Consider the following 18181-nt stretch of genomic DNA (forward strand, 5'->3'; position numbering starts at 1 on the left):
GTCCTTCTGTGCCCCTGAGTGTAAGCGGGATCCCAAACCCTCTGTAATCTTTGCATTTATAGTCTCACAACAATAGTTACTTCCACAAACAGGATTTTCTACGTCATCAAACTCCCATGCTTTTGCAGGCAACTGTGTCAGAAAACCTTATTCATAAAATGACCAAACTCTATTTTAAAACTAGTTGGATGGCTTCCCTCTCCCTCCTCTCCCCAGACAAGCTTTGTATCAGAAGACAGTTTCAAAACCTCTCTCTTATGGTTAGAATCCCTTTTATTTCCAAACCAAACCAAACCAGATTTATTTGCAGACAGTTCCTACCCCATTTCTTCCCTTGCTGAATTATCTCAAGCACAAAGATCCCAAAAGCTTTTAAATAAAACACAACTGTCTCAGAAACTGGAGAGACTAAATGAAGTTGGAAATAATTGGAACCTAGCTATCTTTGTTCAAACTTAGTGGTGAGACTGGGAGCAGGAGAGCCTGAGCTTTTCAAGAGCAGGGGAGGAGGAAAGCAGCAGGGGAGAAAGGGAGCAGGACTGAGCTCAGCAATGCTGTCCTTCACTCTGTCTTGCGAGACTCATGGGACGGGACCGGTCTCGATGACGTGGTGAGGGAGGGTGTGCAGCCACGCTGTGCTGCTCCCCTGCCTTACGTTGGGCCGGAGGTTTGCCCGTCACAGGTGAGGTGAAAGGAAGGCTTCACACTGCCCATCTGGACAGCAGGGTCAGGCAGCACATCTGCCTTCTGCTTTCCAGGTCTCTGGAGACCACAGACAACTATCTGGATAGCTGTCTCCTCTGGATTGCTTTCTTTGAGGTAGCTCTCACCTGCTGTTGGCTGACAAAGGTGCCCTAACTTTTGTCATTCTGCACTGATTTATACCGTGCCAGAGGATGGCTCATGGAGATTTTGAGGCGAAGGCCTTTTATTAGCTTTCCAGGTCTTAAGTTACCTTCTGTGAGTACAACAGCAAGGCTGAGGCTCCAAGAACTGCATGAAGGACTTAGGGCTATGCAGGGACGTACCTGAACTATGCAAAAGATGTCTAAAAGGAAGCAGTGTGGTTGCACAAGCGAACCCCTCCCAAGGCAGGAGGTGGCAGGAGCGATGAGGAGGATGCAGGATCTGGCTAGATGGTGCCTGCGAGGGGCGTACAGAGGAAGCCCTGCCTGGCTCAGGTGTGGTCAGCGCTGAGGTAAGAGGTAGCCTCCGTCTGTCTCCCGCTTCTGGAGTTTGCAGAGGCGGCTCTCGGCCTGGAAGCAACCCCAGCTCTGTCAGCAGACCTGCGTGTTCCTGTCCCCCAGACCCCCACTGCCACCTGCTCTGCCCGTCCTCAGACATGAGCAGAAAGCACTGCTCCGTGCAGTACTGAGCTGTGGCCCAGACAATTGTGAACCTGGACCCTGAGGGCCACAACCATAAATTAAAAGCAAATGCAGCCCAGACATAGGAAAATGCTCTTCTATTCTGAGAATAATAAATGCCTGGAATGGCCTGTTGGGCAGGGTCCCTGGTGCAAAGGTACAGGGATCATTCACAAAGCAATTGACTTGTAGCTGTTGTCCTAAGGGAAATGATGTGTAAAAGGGATGAGCTCAAAGCATCCTGTGCCTGTTACCTATGTATCTTATGAGTAATTTGTCTCTGAAGCAGAGGCATGTTTGGTTTTTTTTTCCTCCTGTGAAGCTGATTCTTTTCCTCCAGCTTATTTCTTCTCAGCAGGAGGGGAAGATGAATTTCTGTCAAATAATAGTTCATTGCTTCTAATGCAACAGTCCAGTTAATTGATGGTTTAAAAGCTTTGCTTTTCTCGCTATTACAAACAAACAGGAAAACAAAACTGCAGTGTAGCAGAGAAGGCTGGAGCGTTACAGCCTACAGGGACACTGCTTAGGGAACTGACCGTCTGGTGCTGCACTTCTCAGCCTTGCGCTATAGGACAGGTCCTGACTGTCCCGCTCCTGCCAGTTTCCCAGCGCTAGGTGATGTCTCTTGCCCAGCATGCATTACTGTTCAGGGCACAAGGAGGAGATTAACACTTGATATGAAGATTTTAGGAGCTGTGGGCAAAAGTATCTCACCCTGTGTCCTTCTCAGGCAGTGCAGAAGGAGGGGACACGGGGGGAGAGTCAGGGCCCTGGCTAATAGCGGGGAATCCTAAAGCAGTTAAGGATTTGGGATGTGCGGGGAGAAGGCACAGCCCTTCCAAAAATCGGTTATCGCTCCCAGGAGTGCTCAGTCTGGGCTTAGGAAAACCGATCGCTTTCAGAAGCGATAGTTCCAGTGCCCCACCGCTCCCTGCCCTCCACCTCTCCCTCCTCAGTCCCCTGCCATCCCCGCTCCCTGTGCTCCCTCCACCCTGGGTCCTGTCCTCCCTCTATCCCCAGTCTCCTGCCATTCCGCCATCCTTCCCCTCTCCATTCTCGAGCCCCTACCTTCCCTCCGTCCTCTGCCCTCCCTGCATCCCTCCACCCTGCCCTGTCTTCTTTCCTCCTTTCATCCTCGACGCAGCGCCCTCCCCGCATCCCTCCACCCTGCCCTTTCCTCCCTCCGTCCCCGACCCCCTGCCCTCCCTCCGTCCCCGGTCCCCTGCCCTCCCCGCATCCCGGCTTCCTCCGTCCCGGCCCTCCGCGCTCCCTCCACCCGCCGCCCTCCATCCCTCTCCACCCGCGGCGCCCGCCCTCCCTTCGTCCCTGCCGCCCGCATCCCGCCCCGGCGCGGCCCGCTCTGCCCCGCACGCCCGCGGGGGGGCCCCCGCGCCCGGCAGCCCCTTCCCGCGGCGCGGCCCCGCGGCGCCGTGCCCCGGCGGCCGCCCCCCGCCCCCTGCAGTTCCCCCGCTCGCCGCCGGGGGCCCGCCGCCGCCGCCGCTGCTGTCGGAGCGGGGCCGGAGCAGCCGCGGGCAGAGCCGCACCGCCCAGCCCAGGTAGGAGCCGCCCGGGGGCCGCCGCGGGGAGGGGGTCGGGCGTCCCCACGGCCTGCCGGAGGGAGGGAGGGTCGGGCGGGGAGGGGGCGACGGGGCCCCGCCGCTCGGAGGCAGCGTCCCCCCGCCGGCACGGCTCCCCGGGGGCGGGAGCGCCGGCCAGGGTCCCCCGCGGGATGCCCGCCCCGGCCCCGGCTCCGGCTCCGCCGCCCGCTCCGGCCCCCGGGGAGAGCCGCTCGCCCGCCGCTGCAGAGCCGCGGGGCCGGGAGACGCTCGGAGCCCCGAGCAGCCTCAGCCCCCGAGAGCGAGGTGCGAACCGGAGGCGAAATCTGCCGGCCTGTCAATGATTGCCGGCAGCAGTAATCCCCGTCCGCCCGCTCTTAGGGCAGCACTTGCTAAAGGACTTTCCTACCAGCCCTTGGGGGGGGCTGTTGGCGGCCGCAGTAATTTTAGCGTAGCGAGAGTTGCAAAATGCCATGCTCCAGCTTTCAGGAGAGCTGAAGTTCAAAGAGTGCGGGGAGGGGGGGCCTCTGTATGGCTACAACTCCTGTGGATTACCTGGGAACGATTCTCTGGCATGTGGAGGTGTGCGGTGGACGTCTGTACTGGAGAACAGGAGCGGGGCTGGCTGGAATGGATGCTCCCCGTGTACTTGTGTGTTGCTGTATTCGCAGCCTGCGTGCTACAGTCATAAGCAGTGAGGAAAATGCTCTTTAACAGATATCTTTCTCAGGCTTTGGATTGGAAAGAAAAGGTTCATTGTTCTGGAATGCGTTTCAGCAGAGCTGTGCTTCTGAATAATTTGTCTTAGAACATATGAGGTACTCATTGTATGTGTAGACGTGCAGGTTTGATGCTGACACAGACTCTCCTTTAGCGAACAAGCAGTGTTGATTCTGGGCAGTGGGGGAAAACTCCAGGCAGAAACCTCTTCCTAGGCCCAACTTTATTCTGTGTTATTTATGCATAAACTCTGGCATAGCTTGCAGCTCTGATAGGTGAGAGATGCTGCAAGTGCTATTCAGCTCTCATCGTCTGCCAAGTTTCTTTCTTTCCCAGCTTGGTAGGCTGGAGACCTCAAGGTTGTGACCCTCCGGAAAGTTAAGCTAACACACGGGGGTCACGTCTCCCCCACGTGCCTCCTTTGCGGCGAGGTGCTGCTTGCTGGAGGATCCAGGGCTGCACCCTGCCTTCCCGGGGGCCTTCCGCTAGCAGGAGATGCTGAGGGACAGTTGGCGCTGCCACTGCATCCTGGGCAGTGTTCCTGCCGGAGCGCTGGTGGACACCGGCTGCCCCATGCCGCGGCAGCGGGAGATTCCCCTGCTTGCCCCCAGCAGGAACCGGTCCCTTTGTCTCTCTGAGGCGAGACAGCCTTTTCTCCAAGAAGACGTTCAGAAGCCACATGCCGGCTGGATGTGACTGCTGCAGTTAGCTGAGAGCAGAGCCTTCCCTGGGCAGGGAGCTGGGGTCTACGGCATCGGAGAGCGAGCGAGCGTCCCCATGGAATTGCTGGCGCTCCTGTAGAGCTGCCGGCAGCAGCCAGCAGCTGCTTGTGCGACCAGTGCCGGGGTGTTAGGACGTGTGTGCTCACAGGTAGGAGGTGGATGTTAACTATACTTGATGCTTTTCTGCCATGGCTTGCCTTAGCCTTCATTTCGCATAGGGGTAGAAGTGTGCTCTCTGAAAGCAATCCGCAGCGAGGGCCTCACCATGCCAAGACACTTTTGAAGTGTCTTGATGCAAGTCTGCTTTAGTATTTATGCATATTAGGCCGTGTATTTGAAGGGAACCATCTGGGTAGAGAAATAGATGGTAAGAGGCTGAACCTTTCCCCGTTGGTTTCCATTTCAGGGTTGGGCCCAATTAGCAAAGCCAGAAGTTGGGAAAGTTGCTGCGTGGCTCTTTCTGGCTTGCAGGTGCTTCTTTCCCCATGGCTGACATGAATTAATGCCTTGAGTAGAGACACCTGTGCCTGGGGTGTGGGGAAGAGGGAGCTGACAGGCTGTGCTGAGCAGAAAGAGGGCTTTCGATTGTCAGCATGGCAAACGAGAATGCTCTTTTTTCTTCTTTAAATGGCCATTTCTCTTGACCCTTTGTGGGCTGGCTCCTGTGAGGCTGGTGCCTCTGCTCTAGGTGGTAGGAACGGGGTGCCTGAGGAAAGTGAACCCTGAAATGAAGGGCTGTGGGTGGGGGCAGGCCAGTGTGGCTCCCAGAGCCCTGCCTGGGGGGGCGGGAGGGGGAGAGAGCAAGGCTGATAAAGGCATCAACATCTCCCTGAGAAGAGTCACCTGTGAAAGGTTGGCTCTAAATGGGGGGTTAAGAGCAGCTGCCTGCAGCTCTGGGAGAGACACAGAGACAGCGCTGCTGCCGCCTGCAAGTTTCTTGCTGGAGATTTCTTTTGCAAGCTGCGCAAGGAAAATAAGCCAAGGAGTCATGTGGGCTGGCAAAAGCCTAAATACCCAGATGCCAAGGAGCACACAGCAATCTGTGGGTGAATGGCAAATGATTCGAGGGAGCTGGTCTTCAGAGAGCTCATCAAAGGAACAGCAAGGGAGGTACGTGCAGTGCTGCTTCCAAACTATCTATTCTGAAAGCTAAAGTGTGTCAGGAAATCCCATCTCCACCGTTGTGTGTGCGTGCTCTCACGCTGATTTCTTTGCTTGATGGAAAAGCAGCGAGTGAACTTAAAACTCACCCAGGACTTGGGGAGGAGCCTCAGCTAGATGCTAGCTGATTGCAGGAGTTCTGGTGGGAAAGTACCTGGCTGCAGTGTAGGATCTCTGCTTTCTGCCACAACACCTGCTTTGACCATGTTGTTTTAGATTCCTCTTTCTCCGGGAGAAGCAGCTGGTTCTGTGTGTGTGGTAGGGCCAGAGGAGACCAAGGAAAGGCCTTGGGCCCCTTTTGGCTGGGAGAGAAGCTGTGTGTTTTTACTGGGTGTGCGTGCAGAGCGGCAGGTGCTTGAGCCTGGATGGGGAGCGAGTGCCAGCCTGGGTGGGTGGAAGGATGGGCTTTTGTGTCAGTGGAGGAAGAGGAAGGAGGGAAAAGCAGGGTAGAAGGAAGCAGGGGAGAGGAGGAGCACGGGGTGACAGAAGTGATAAAGGACCGGGAAAGAGCAGATGCATGCTTAGAATCTGATATTGCTGGGCCATATGGACAGAGGAGAACTCCCTCATCCCAGAAACTTCATTTTCTTTGAAGATGGTTTATGCTTTATTCTGTATTCAGTCAGGACTAAGCATGTGCAGATGGTCAGTGTCTTGCCCTTTTTAAAGGCTTGCTGATGCGCCTGGGTTGTGGATTGTTTCTCACTGAGTTTGGGGGGAGATCTTCACACATAGCACTTGTTAGGTCAGAATTTATTTATGTTTCATGCTTCCAGGCAGGCAGGCAGAAGGTGAGACAAAAGTTTCTGCAAGTCTTCTCAGAAACGTTTTCTGCTCTGGGCAAGAGGCTTCCAAGGCAGCATACACGAGGCTGAGGTATCTGTTAATACAAGGAACATCTTCCTGTGTGTGAATAGGAAGAACACACTGAAATTGTGGTCTAACAAGATGAGAACAGCTTGAAGCGTGTCTCTTAGACCTGAGGGAATGATACGGAGAAATCAATGGGATATTAGCGGCTTCACAATGAAAGCTTTATACAGGAATGGAAAACTTATCTTTCAGCTTTGTACAGAAAAGAGACTGCGGTACTACTGCAGAGCCGTTGCTGTGCACAGGAGACTACAGACTCCAGTTTGGCTGTACCCTCTCAGGGGAACTATGAACACTGTTGTGGGTTTTCTGAAAAGAAAAATGGGGGACTTGGAGAGATAAAAGAAGTTGTAAAACCTGTGAAGAGGTAACGGAGCAGTTTTAAGGATCCCCCTAATAACTTTTCATCTCATCTGTGGGACATGGCTTGGAAGGACAATTTATGGTGTTAATGTAACAGTGCTTTTCGTGGTGTTTGTTCTGGTGCCTGTGGAAGACTCAGCGTGCTACAGTAGATGGGGGTGGCTGTGGCAGTTACTTTTGATGAAGGAAAATGTAGTAAGGACCAGCTTGAACGGAGTCATTTCCACGTTGGTCAACAGTGAGTGGCTGATGGGTAGAACAGAGCTGGCAAGCTTCAAGCAGTTCAAAAGCTATCAAGGCAGTAAAACCAGAAATGTTTCCTGTACCTTAAAATGCTCAACTAATGTCAATAGGAGCTAACGTAAGTAAAGAAGTGAGCATGGGACTCCTCGGATATTTTTCAGCCATAGGTCTGCAGGTGCCTTTCAAGAGAGATGAGAAAGGAGGCTTAGCTGTGATTTACACAGCTCTCTCGACACCAGCTTCTCTCTATGACTATGCTAAATGAAGTGAGCTGGACACAGGACCTGACAGCTGTAATGTTGTCCTCTGCTTTGCTCATTGCTCTGTCTCTGTGGGAGACCTTGCTGGGGCTGGAAAAAGTCTCCTTGTGTTCCTGGGTGTAGCGTGGCACAAGCGGAGCTGCATAGGTGGTGTCTAACACGGCTAAGCAACCGTAGGATGCCGAAATGCCTCCAAGGGCAGCAGTAGTGAATGGAGGCTCCCTGAGCCCCAGGAGGTATGAGGAGCTGTGGCAGAGAGAAAAGTTGGCTGGGGGAAAAGGGGAGTCATTTCCCTGCACCAGGATGTTGAGGAAATCCCCATCTGCAGGAAATTAGCAATGATTGAGTTGTTTAAAGAGGAAGTAATGGACCAAAGGAAGAAACCTGGGTGTTGTAAATCAGTAGGACTGGGGATGGTTCATCTGAGGGCCCTGAAGTAAATAAAGTGTGAAATAGCAGCAGGTGTTAACATGAAAGGGACAGCTCTTCCTCCTTGCTGGGAAGTTTCCAAGGCAGGAACCCAGGCGGTTAAAGGGAACTGCCAGGTACAACAGGAGTGGTTTTGCCACGCGGTGTCTTTACAGAAATCAAACCTGAGGAAGAGCTAGGGTATCGGGCAGGTGAGTTTTGCTTCTGTGGTGTGCCAGCCGGGAGGGCCTAATTATCACTCAAATATTTGGATGGGTCTAACCTTGGGGGTCAAAGCGCCATAGCTTATATGAAGAGGATGGGCATGCAGTAGGGAAACCTACCTTCCTAATGCTGCTTGCAGTTTGGAAGGCTAATAAAATGGGAACTGAAAATGTACCAATGGACCTAATTTATTTGGATTTTTAATTAGATCCATCCAAAAGAGACTATTTTAGGAAATAAATAGCAGAATGTGGGCAATAAATAGCTGTAGGGTAAGGGGCAGAGTTCGGTGCTGGCTTTCCTAGTTAAGCTGTAGAAAATAGAAGTGTAATGGCAGAGTGCTGATTGGAGCATAGATAGGTGATTATGTGAAGGTTCCTCACACTGAGGCTAGGCTTATTTATTATCTTTAATGATTTGGAGGTGGAAGTGGATCAGAGCTGGGTTACAGAGAGCGAGCGTGCCAACAAAAAGGGTTTGTTTTTGCTGCTAACCATTTAGAAGAATTAAGAGATGAGGCTGCTGGATTTGAGCGTGCCAGTGGTTCGGCCCACGTAGCAGCAGTCAGGGTGTAACTCAGACTTGAGCGTTACAGGCATGTGAAAAAGGAAAAACCTGAGCGAATCTCTTCCTAATGATGTAGCCAGCAGTGCTTCTGTGGGACTCTACCAGGAGCGTGTTCAGGGGCGTGAAGTGGTATGTGTGGTTTACAAGGCCCAGTGGCTGTGTGGGCACACTGCAGGTGAAGGGGAGCCCCGGGAGATGCTCTGGTCTTTCCCTCTCGGGCACTGTGTGGTCCAGGGGTTCTGTGGAGAGCGGTGTCTGCAGTGACAGCCAGCTCTTCCCAAAGCTTCTCACGTCAGACCAGGGATTCGTTGCTGCTGGGGCCAGGGTGCTGCTCTGGCTGGAGCAGGGGCTGTGGGCATCCGGACTGCGCCGGCATCCAGCTGGATTGGCTGGCTTTAAAACGAATCAAGGGGAACTTTGCTGAGTCCTGGTGAGCTCCTCCTTGACCATCTGGTGGGACCTTCCCCTGGATTTTCCGAGGGGATAGATACCATGTTACTGATTTATCAGGGAAGAAGGAGCCAAGATCTAAGCTGTCCATCTACATGGGTGATTTCCTACCCAGATCCGCAGTGCCTCTTACCCAGAGACTTGGGAAGTGTTTACAGTGTTTGAAGGGGAGTGTTACTGTTAAGTGTCTCAAGTGCAGTTCTTGGAAAGGCTATGGTCTCACAGTGGTGGGAGGGAGACTGGAGAGCTCAGAGGGTTCGTGTTTCTGCTCGATTACAAATTCCTGAGCCAGGTCTCAGTCAGGCGGCAGGGTAACAATATTTATTCTGACCATCTTTTGCACGGAAGCAGCTGTGTAACACAATACCCAAGCAATGTCTCAACCGAGCACCCGGTGAGCCGTCCAGCACAAGGGGATTTTCATCTCTGCTGAGATCTCCTGGCTTCAAAGTCTGCAGAATTTATTTGCATCCTTCATGAGGGAGAGAGCACCAGGCATACGTTTTTTCCTTAGTCTCTCTGTTCCTCCCCCCTTCCCCACTCGCTTTTCAGTTTGTTTATTTGGTTAGCTCAACATCAGCACAATGATGTGGAAATAAAGCAAAGGAGCTTCATCTTGGCCTTATTGCATATGCATAAATGAGAGAAATAGATCATACTGGCAATCCCTAGCTAGGCTACAGCTAATGGAAATTCTTCTGTGACCTTATAAACCCTGCTTTGCAAGGGTTTATAATGAGTCTGCAAAAATTCATTCTGGGCACAAACAAGTCATCTGAGGTCTTAGACCCTGTGAGCACAAAGTAGTAATAATACCAATTTCCCACCCACTCAGGCATGTGCTCAGCTCCTTAAAGATTTTGCTATTTTTATAAAGCAGGTTTTTCCTTTCTGGGACTGTCATAATGTGTGTGTGTCGGGGGGGAGGAGGATGACTAGTGGCGAACAGCTCTTCCTGTGCAGCGTAACACCAGTTCCCCGGCATCGCCTCCGCTGGGAGAGTCACTGTGGGTCCTTCCCGTGGCTCTAGCTGAAGCGGTTTACATCATTAACATTGCAGACTGATAACTGTGTGATCGCAGCTCAGCTGTTTCAGCAGAAAATCAGCTCTTTCTACATAATCGTGGCTCTGCACCCTTCTTTCCCCTTCCTACACGGACATCTGAATCTGATATCAAAGATAGTCTGGGCCTGATCAGGAGGGGATGGATTGTTAAAAATCCCTGCAATGTTTTGTTCAGCCTTAACATTTTTTTTTAACTTTTTGCTGAAAACCAGAGAGTTTTTGGTTCAAGGACAGAAGTTGACATTTTTCTGAAGAATGCGTTGCATTTTGATGCTGAGGGGTTTTTTAATGGCGCTCTGGCCCTGCTCAGAGACAGAGGGATTGCAAGGCTAGTTGTCACTGATTGTTTGAGTCTGTAGTGGGATTCACGTTGGGCATCAGCCCTGTGCTTTCTCTTTGTAGACTATGATGAAGCAGCAAATTGCTGTGTCTGATAGAGTTGCTCTTAATGTGGCTTGTCTCGGGTGAAGTGGCAAGGCTGGGAAGTAGCGGAGCCATGGGCAGAGCCTGGCTGCAAACACACTAGTGCAGTAGAGTACTGCTAGTACACAGCTCATTGAAACCAGTGCTGATCTGCAAACTGTTACATGTGCCAGATCTGCTTTTTTCACCCAAAAGGTTGATCCAAATATATTCTACCCTACCCGTACTCATTGTTTGCCCTTGCTCTTTTCTTGTTTGCTCTCTGCTTATTTTCCATTTTTGCTCCACTTTGTGTGTGATCTGGTAACATCTGGTGTTAAAAGATGGTATGTGTGCATGGACAGCTTTGAAAGCAGGCTATCACATCTCTTTTTAGACTGAAAAATGTTTGGGGCAGAGACTGTGCTAATGTTCACAGAGCATCTGGTCCTCTCCAGGTCCAATTCATCACTGTCTTGCAGCTTGCATTATTGTTCACACCAAGGGAAAGTGGGTGTGAAGCTGGAATAATAATGTTTCACACTCGCTTTGCATTGGTTTTGATATCCAACAGCATTTTAACCTATCAGAAAAGGCATAAAGAAATTGAAATTGAATTGAAAATACAGTCTACAAATAACATGTTAATTACCCTTACTGAGAAAATGACCACTGTGCTCGATCCTATAGCAATGGCAAATTGGAAATCAAGATGCGATTTTTAAATTCTGACTTAAGGGTTCTAATTATCGCTTAGGAATTAGTGGGTGAGGGCAGCAGCAGACCTCAGTGCAATGGTTCCTCCAACTTCAACCTTCTCATGCTGTACAGATCTTCCAAATGTAACTCCAGCATGGGTGGGCAACAGTGATACTTCCCTGAGTCTGCAGAGAGCCCTGAACAGTGTCTCTGTAGTATAACATGCCTTGCTCATTTAAAAAGGCGTTGGTTGGGAATACTAGTCATTAAATGTTTGATGTCAACGTTGTAGTTTCTTTAATGAAGCCTAATGGCATAAACATAGAAAGAATTTAATGCTACATAGTATATCTGAAGTTTTGTGTTTGGGAAACAGGGCCTTTTGGTATTTTGGTAGTTGGACTTCCCAGGGGTCTTTAAGGAGGCATGTCTTTCAGTGATTTGGACTGACACGCCTTTTGTTCTGTTCCTGCTGAGTGTTAAATAAGATTTAAGTCTCCTCAGTCACTATTTAGTTATTGAAGAGCATCGCAGCCAACACAAATGCAAACAAAACTGTCTGGATATTTGTTTATGCAACAGATCATTAGGAAGTCTGTAGGAAAAAAAATGTTCTGGTCTGTTAGATAATTAATCTGCATTTTAAGAATTGTCTAAAGACATATTTGCAAGCTAGTCCATTGAGCTGCTGCTCATCTAGTCAATAATGCCCATATTTAATAGTCCCTAGAATGTATTTCCATAATGTGCTGCGAACAGTTGAGAAATCTGCATCTTTTTTTGTCTTAAGATGTCAGTGCTTGCACATTTTCTGTGACAAATTTTTTTCTGACTATTGGTGAAAAATCCAGACACATTAGCTTCCAACTGGTAGGGCTGGGGATGGGGAGAGAGAAGGCTTCTTAAAGCAAACCCCTGGGTCCAGATCCCTTCAAATGCTCAATGAGTTTGAGCTCTTCATCTGGCATCGGATGCCAGTGTCGTGGTGTGAGCCTGCAACGTGCTGGCAGCATTGCCCAAAACGCACCTCTTGGCTAGCAGGCACGGGGAGAGGGGCTTTGCTGGCCCTCTAAGGCCCCATCTCCTTGTCCCATGGGTGTCAGAGAAGCAGGAGCATATCTCCAGAAGGAGGATCTGAGTTATGTCTTGAGCTACATCTGAACCAGCGCTGTGTTGTAGGGGTAGCTCTGTTGGAAGGGGTGTGAAATGCTGTAGTCCTTGTGCGGTAGATTTATTCTGGCAGGAGCCTGGAGCGCAGATATACTGGCACTGCTTGGCTTTGACTGATGGAGCTTGTTTGGCTTCTGGGAGCTGGCTTTACTGCAGTAGCACAAAGCGGTGCTTGGGACCTGTGGCTGTGTCTGGGCAACGAATGCCCTATTTCTGCCTGGGATCCTGACAGCAGGCAAGTTCACTCATGGATGGTGGACACCAGGTTTTGTGGTGTCTGCAGCATAACCAGCTACCCATGTCATCTGAGCCAAGGTAACCCATGTTCCAGTACTGTGACAAAGGTGGGGGTTTGAGAAAGGGCATGAAGTTTAGTCATGTTATCTTGCATTTATAGTGGAAAAAGGGTAAACGTACAGACAGCTCTTGCAGCATGGCTGGCATGTGATAACTTACTGATCCACATCAACGAGAGCAGGGAGTAAAACCCACACTTCGAGAGAGGAACCCCTGGACGTCGCTGCGTCGAGGTGAGAAGCTGGAACTTAATTTCATTATCTTATCAATAACTAGCTGGTCTTGTGCTGTGTTGTGAATTCTCAGGAGTGTTAATGCTATCTTTGGCTGTCTAAGCAAAGAAATAATGAATACAAGTAGGAAGAGCATTGTGTGCAGTCATGGTATCTATACCTTAAAAATGATGTTGGCAAACTGGCAAGAGATAAGAGAAGAGCTACAAGGATGATGAGGTCTCTAAAGCGTCCTGGAGAGACAGACTGAAGCTCAATCTGTTTCTTTTAACAGAGAGAAGGTTAAGGGTGATTTGATTATTGTCTGTGAGTACTTAACCAGGGGAAGAGGCTTCTGCTAGCCAAAGGTATGAAGGCAGGACATGGTTCTGTGGCTGGATGCTCAAGCTGGATAAATTCAGATGAGAAAAAGGCGTGGTTTATTTTTTTACAGCTTTATATTTAAGCACAGGAGCAGATTACCCAGGACTTGGTACATTTGCTGGTTTTAAATTGAAATGATACATCTTGCAGAGTTCCTTTAGGTCAACTGCAGTCTGTGGAGGCTTGGTGTGGGCAAACTCAGCATAAGTCAGTAACAAATAAAACACAATTTTCCAAAAGGCTATTATTGTCCTTCAAAACTGTCAGTTATGTCATGAATCTCTTCTCTTTTTTTTCTTTCTTCTTTTTTTTTGGGGGGGGGGGGGGCAAAATCCAGCAGGGCTTTGGGCTGTAGTTTAGAAGGGATAGGGTTGGTGTGAGCTGAGCCCATTTCTAGGTCTTGGCCAGAAGCTCAGGCCATAATAGCACAGTGCTGGGGGTCCTAGTATGTGCTACACTGTCACTCTTGCTGAGTTTTTGTTTGTGAGGATGACTCTTTTGAACAACAATTAAAGAATCCCCTCTTCCCGCTGGTGTTAGGACAGGAACAGGCAGCATAAGCTTTGTCCAAAAACTGACCAGCTTCTGCCATGACTTTGCAGCTGGGACTTGAAGTGTCTTGGCCAGAATTACTCCCTATGGAGGGCAGAAGGTGGCTAGAAATCTGCAGTTACCATTGTAGGGCACTCGGGACAAATGGAGTCATATATTTACTGTATGATGCGGGGAATTTCTGTTCCTTTGGACCATGATGTAGAGCAGAGTCCCAGAGTTTCCTGTGCACTAAATTTCAATACAGTTCTTTCACCCCTGGATCGCCTGTCTTCCTTCCCCGACTGCCTTCTCCAGCAAGCTTCCTCCCTCTTCCCCTGCCCTCCCCCTGGTTTTCTTCTGTCTGAGAAGGCTGGTGTTTGGACATGCTTGGGGTGGCTGAAGGGGTTCTGCTTTCATCAGACCCGCTTTCCTCTTACTCTTCCGCGAGGCACACCAACCTTCAAAGCCTCCAGCATGTGCCTGCGCAGAAACAAAGGATGCTGCAACCACAAATCCCTTATGCCACCACCTGAGACATGTTCAGCAAACTCAGGGAGAGAGATTAAGAGGCATCATTACCATTCAGTTGGTGGCTGGCGTGTTAATTAGGGCACACGGTATGCTCAGGAAGGTTACTTTCGCCTAATACCTAGCCCCTTGCCAACTTTAAAGCTGCAAAGCAAGTCAGAAGTGGAAGAGGAGCAACGGCAAGAAAATGCAGTGACACATTGCACCTCGGAACAAAGTGCATTTCGCAAGCGATTATGGCAGGGGGGTGGCCGAGTCTGTCTCCAGGCTGTTGAGCCAGTGCCCTCTTGTAGGACTGTGCTGCCTCTCCCTTCTAGATGGAAGGTGTTGCCAGGTGGTCATCCTGCAGCCTTGTCTTGTCTCCTTCTGCCACTTTGACTCGGCTCCTTGCAGAATTGAAGGGTATTTCCTTTCAGATGGTGGCATCTGAATTTTTTTCTTTCAATGTTTGATGTTGGTGCATTGAACTAAATTAAGTTAGGGTTGTATCAGTACGAGGGAGAGATTACCATTTGCAAAAACACGTTTTGCTTAAGTTAGTAATATCGTAACTGTTAATTGAGTGTTCATTGATTGTCTGTCACTACCTTGATGTAATCTGTTATTCTCTTTTCAGGCGGATGACCTACCACTGATTAAATAGCATAGCTGCTCTTGCACCACTTAACTGTCTTGACTGTTAATTTTTTCTCCCCCAGTGATTCCATTTTACCAGCAGTATAATTAGCATCATCTCCTCCTCTTCGGAGTGATCTCAGCCTGCATGCCATCCTTGTTCTCTCCCAAGTACCTTTAATGCACCTAATACTTCAGGGTTTTTAAGTGGCCTGAGACAAGAATTTAAGCCGGGGATGCATTTGACCTTGGTCCAAGAGCTGTTGTCTGTGTGGATTTAGGGTCTGAGTTTCCCCAGAAATTGCTTCATTTGTTAGAGGTTCTTTGTTGCTGAAGGTTCAATTATGGAAGTGAATAGTGTTTTATGGGAATGGGGGCGGGGAGAGAAAGAAAAACCAAAACCTAGCTCTCTTATGGCGTCTTTCACGTAAAGGGCTCCATAGTCAGGTGATCATGGACGAGTCGTTCGGGATAACTGGTACGTAGCAATGAGACTGTGTGTGTGCTCATGTAATGCTTTTCACTGGAGACTTGTCAAAGCCTTTTCCAGTGCTTCAGGGAAGCTCTTCAGGCTCCCTGGGGAGGTTGTGAGTGTGCAGGTGTGGAAAGACTCCTGTGCAGGGATACACACGCTGGTGAGCAAAGGCAAGGGCTGGAGCAGCAGCTTGGCTGAGCCCTTGCGCAGCGCGTCAGCAGCAGGGCCAGGCAGATGCAGGAGAGCAGGAGGGTTTGACGTAGCACCTGGATCCACAAGTCCTTGAGTCCTCCGAGTTCTTCTGTAACACAAGACGAGGAGCTGGCAGCACATTCCAGTAATCCCCTGCACTAAACAGTGCTCCTCTTCTGTATCCACTGCGTGATCCAACGTGCTCAAAGTAATTGCATTTTTTCTCAAAGAATGAGACTCGTGGTGTAACATGGTGTGGTTTTGCATATTCAATTATTTCTTCTCTGCCAGATTTTGCAGGAAATCTTTAAGATTTGCAGGGCTTTCCTGAAGCCGTAGGCTGGTCTTTAAGATCTTTCTGCTCTGTGTTTGGTGGACTCGAGCACTTTTGCAAGATAAATTAACCCTAGGTGAGAGACTGTGATTTAACATTTATATGGGGGGAGGAGAAAGTAATATTCTTTCTGCCATGCTGAGTATGTTTAAACTTCTGCTTTCAGTTTGTCTGACTTGGAATATCTTCTAACTAGTACAAATGATAGAACAATTTATTTTAGATGATGAGTTATGAGAATATTGCTCATACACCCAGAACACAACATTTTTCAATCACATCTTCGTTGCATTGGTAAGGAAAAAAAAAGGTTTTTGTATCTTGACATGTTTATCCTTTGGAGACTGAGTCAATTATCATATTGTATAAGAATTCACCCTATAGCTCTTAGGTCTCTGGGAATATCATCATGTCAAGAGGAAAATCCTGCAGGGTTTATTCCAGCTGTTATAAAGTTGCGAGGATAGCACAAGTTAGGACATATCTACAGGTGGCATTCAGGAATAGGACAATGACTTAATAAAGGTATAGTGGTAAAATATGTAAGTTAGAACCCATTAAGTTCTATGGAAAAGTTTTAATGGGGAAGCAAATTCGTCCTCAAATACTTTTTTGGTTTAGCCTACTTTAATTTCATGAGTACAGCTGTGCAGACAAAATCGTGGAGGGACTGGGGATTACCTGGTCAGCCTCTCTGCCGATTTATTATTGCACTAATAATGTCAGCCCCCCTGATAGCAGTGATGGCTCTGGCCACCCTGGGCTGCTGGGACTTTGTCATAGGCTCTGAGCAAAGGATGGTTTGCTGCTGGGTGGTCCTGAGAGTTCCTGATTGCTCTCCCTCCCTCTCCGGCTCCAAAGTTGGGGTGCAGGTGACTTCTCCGCCTTGCAGTGTGTCAGGGCTGGCAGAGCTTTGCCTACGTGTCCAAGAGTGGTGCTACGGAGTGACTCTGTGCAGCCTGCTGACATCTTCTTTCAACTCTTCTGCAGACACAAGCAAGGAAAGGGGACTCCTTACAGGACCGTAGGCTCCTAAATCCCTCGTCACAGTGATGTTTCTTCAGTTTCTCTTTCCGTTGTACTGAACTTTTGGCTCCCTCTCTGTGGTCTTCCTCCAGAGGCTGCAGGGGAGGGAGAGATGCTGGAAAACGGTGCAAAGTGACTGTTCAGGCGGGGCATTCACATCACTGTCCTTCACTGTTGCAAAGATGATGAGCTTGGTTGGCCCAAATATTGATGGGTGTCGTCTGAGAACGGGTCCTTGTATGAGATTACCTGGACTGCAAAACGTGAGTGCTGCCGCTTCCCAAAAAGGCCCTGAAAAAGCAGATCAGCTTAGAGACAAGCAACGAATTCAGCCTTGTTTATCTTTCATGCCCAGGATGTATGCTGGTGCCCATCTCCTCCCCGCTCCGTGGTTATGTCCCGATGCCAGCCTCATTTCGGAAAGTGCCATGGCAGCAGGGTGCGAGGGGACAGGCTGTGCCAGGGCCGTGCCTGCACTGGGCTCAGGTGGGCTGAGTTGGTAGCATGGAGAAGGCAGATACGGCAGTGTGTGTGCATGGAGAGCTTGGCAGGGCTGGGAAGAAACCTGTGGCAGGGAGGTTAAAGCTTCAAAGAGAAAACAGTGCCGTCTTTTTAAATTATTTTATTATTGATTTCACCTATTCAGTTTTTGGTGGTGTGCAGCTTTAAACTTTTCTTCAGGGCCATGAGAACCAGAAACTTGTTTTCCATCAGCCTGTTAAAATGAAGGTGGAAATTCTCTTGCAAACTCTTGAGCTGGAGATCCGGGGCTTTTAGCAATATATCAGAAATCATGAGTTGAATGATCAAATTGGCTTTGGCTTAAAGCTCCTTATAGCCCTTAGCTGAGGTAATTGATGGAATTTGTACATTGCTAGCAGTGGTCTGCAGGGTTCATCCTGCTGCGAATTACAGCAGTTTGGGTTGTTTGCTCTCTGTGCTGGTAGATTTGCTGGTTGTTTCGTAGGGGGCACTGTACTGGAAAGTCTCTCCTCGCTTCTCTCTGCATGCAAAGCATGGACGAGACTGTGCTCCTGCAACGTGGCAGATAAAGATGGGTCAATGCTACAGGAGGTGGAAATGCTGTTCTGAAAGTACAACTCAAAACAGTTTTCTCCTTGACTGTATGTTGAGCAAATTTCCAGTCACGGCAACAAAAATATCTGAGTCCCATTTGCAGACACTGGTGTTAATACAGTGCAGCTGTTATGCTCCATTTGCTTGCATAAACACAGCTTTTAAAGCTGTCACATATGCTAGATAGAGCCACTACCCCTCACCTGCTTCTTCTTGGAATAGCAATGTTTAGAAGGGGTTCCCAAGACAATG

The 18181-nt window shown here is 49.4% G+C and overlaps 1 protein-coding gene across 3 annotated transcripts in view; it reads left to right on the top strand.

Moving 5' to 3' along the window:
- The first annotated feature begins 2897 nt into the window (after nucleotides 1-2897).
- GRIK4 (glutamate ionotropic receptor kainate type subunit 4) overlaps nucleotides 2898-18181 on the top strand; it is a 212423-nt gene continuing 197139 nt past the window's right edge. For all 3 annotated transcript variants that reach the window (XM_076358471.1, XM_076358473.1, XM_076358474.1), the window contains exon 1: nucleotides 2898-2926. The gene's annotated coding sequence lies outside the window, so the exon portion shown is untranslated. The remainder of the gene's footprint in view (nucleotides 2927-18181) is intronic.

The sequence above is a fragment of the Aptenodytes patagonicus genome, chromosome 23, assembly GCF_965638725.1.
Source record: "Aptenodytes patagonicus chromosome 23, bAptPat1.pri.cur, whole genome shotgun sequence".
Lineage (NCBI taxonomy): Eukaryota > Metazoa > Chordata > Aves > Sphenisciformes > Spheniscidae > Aptenodytes > Aptenodytes patagonicus.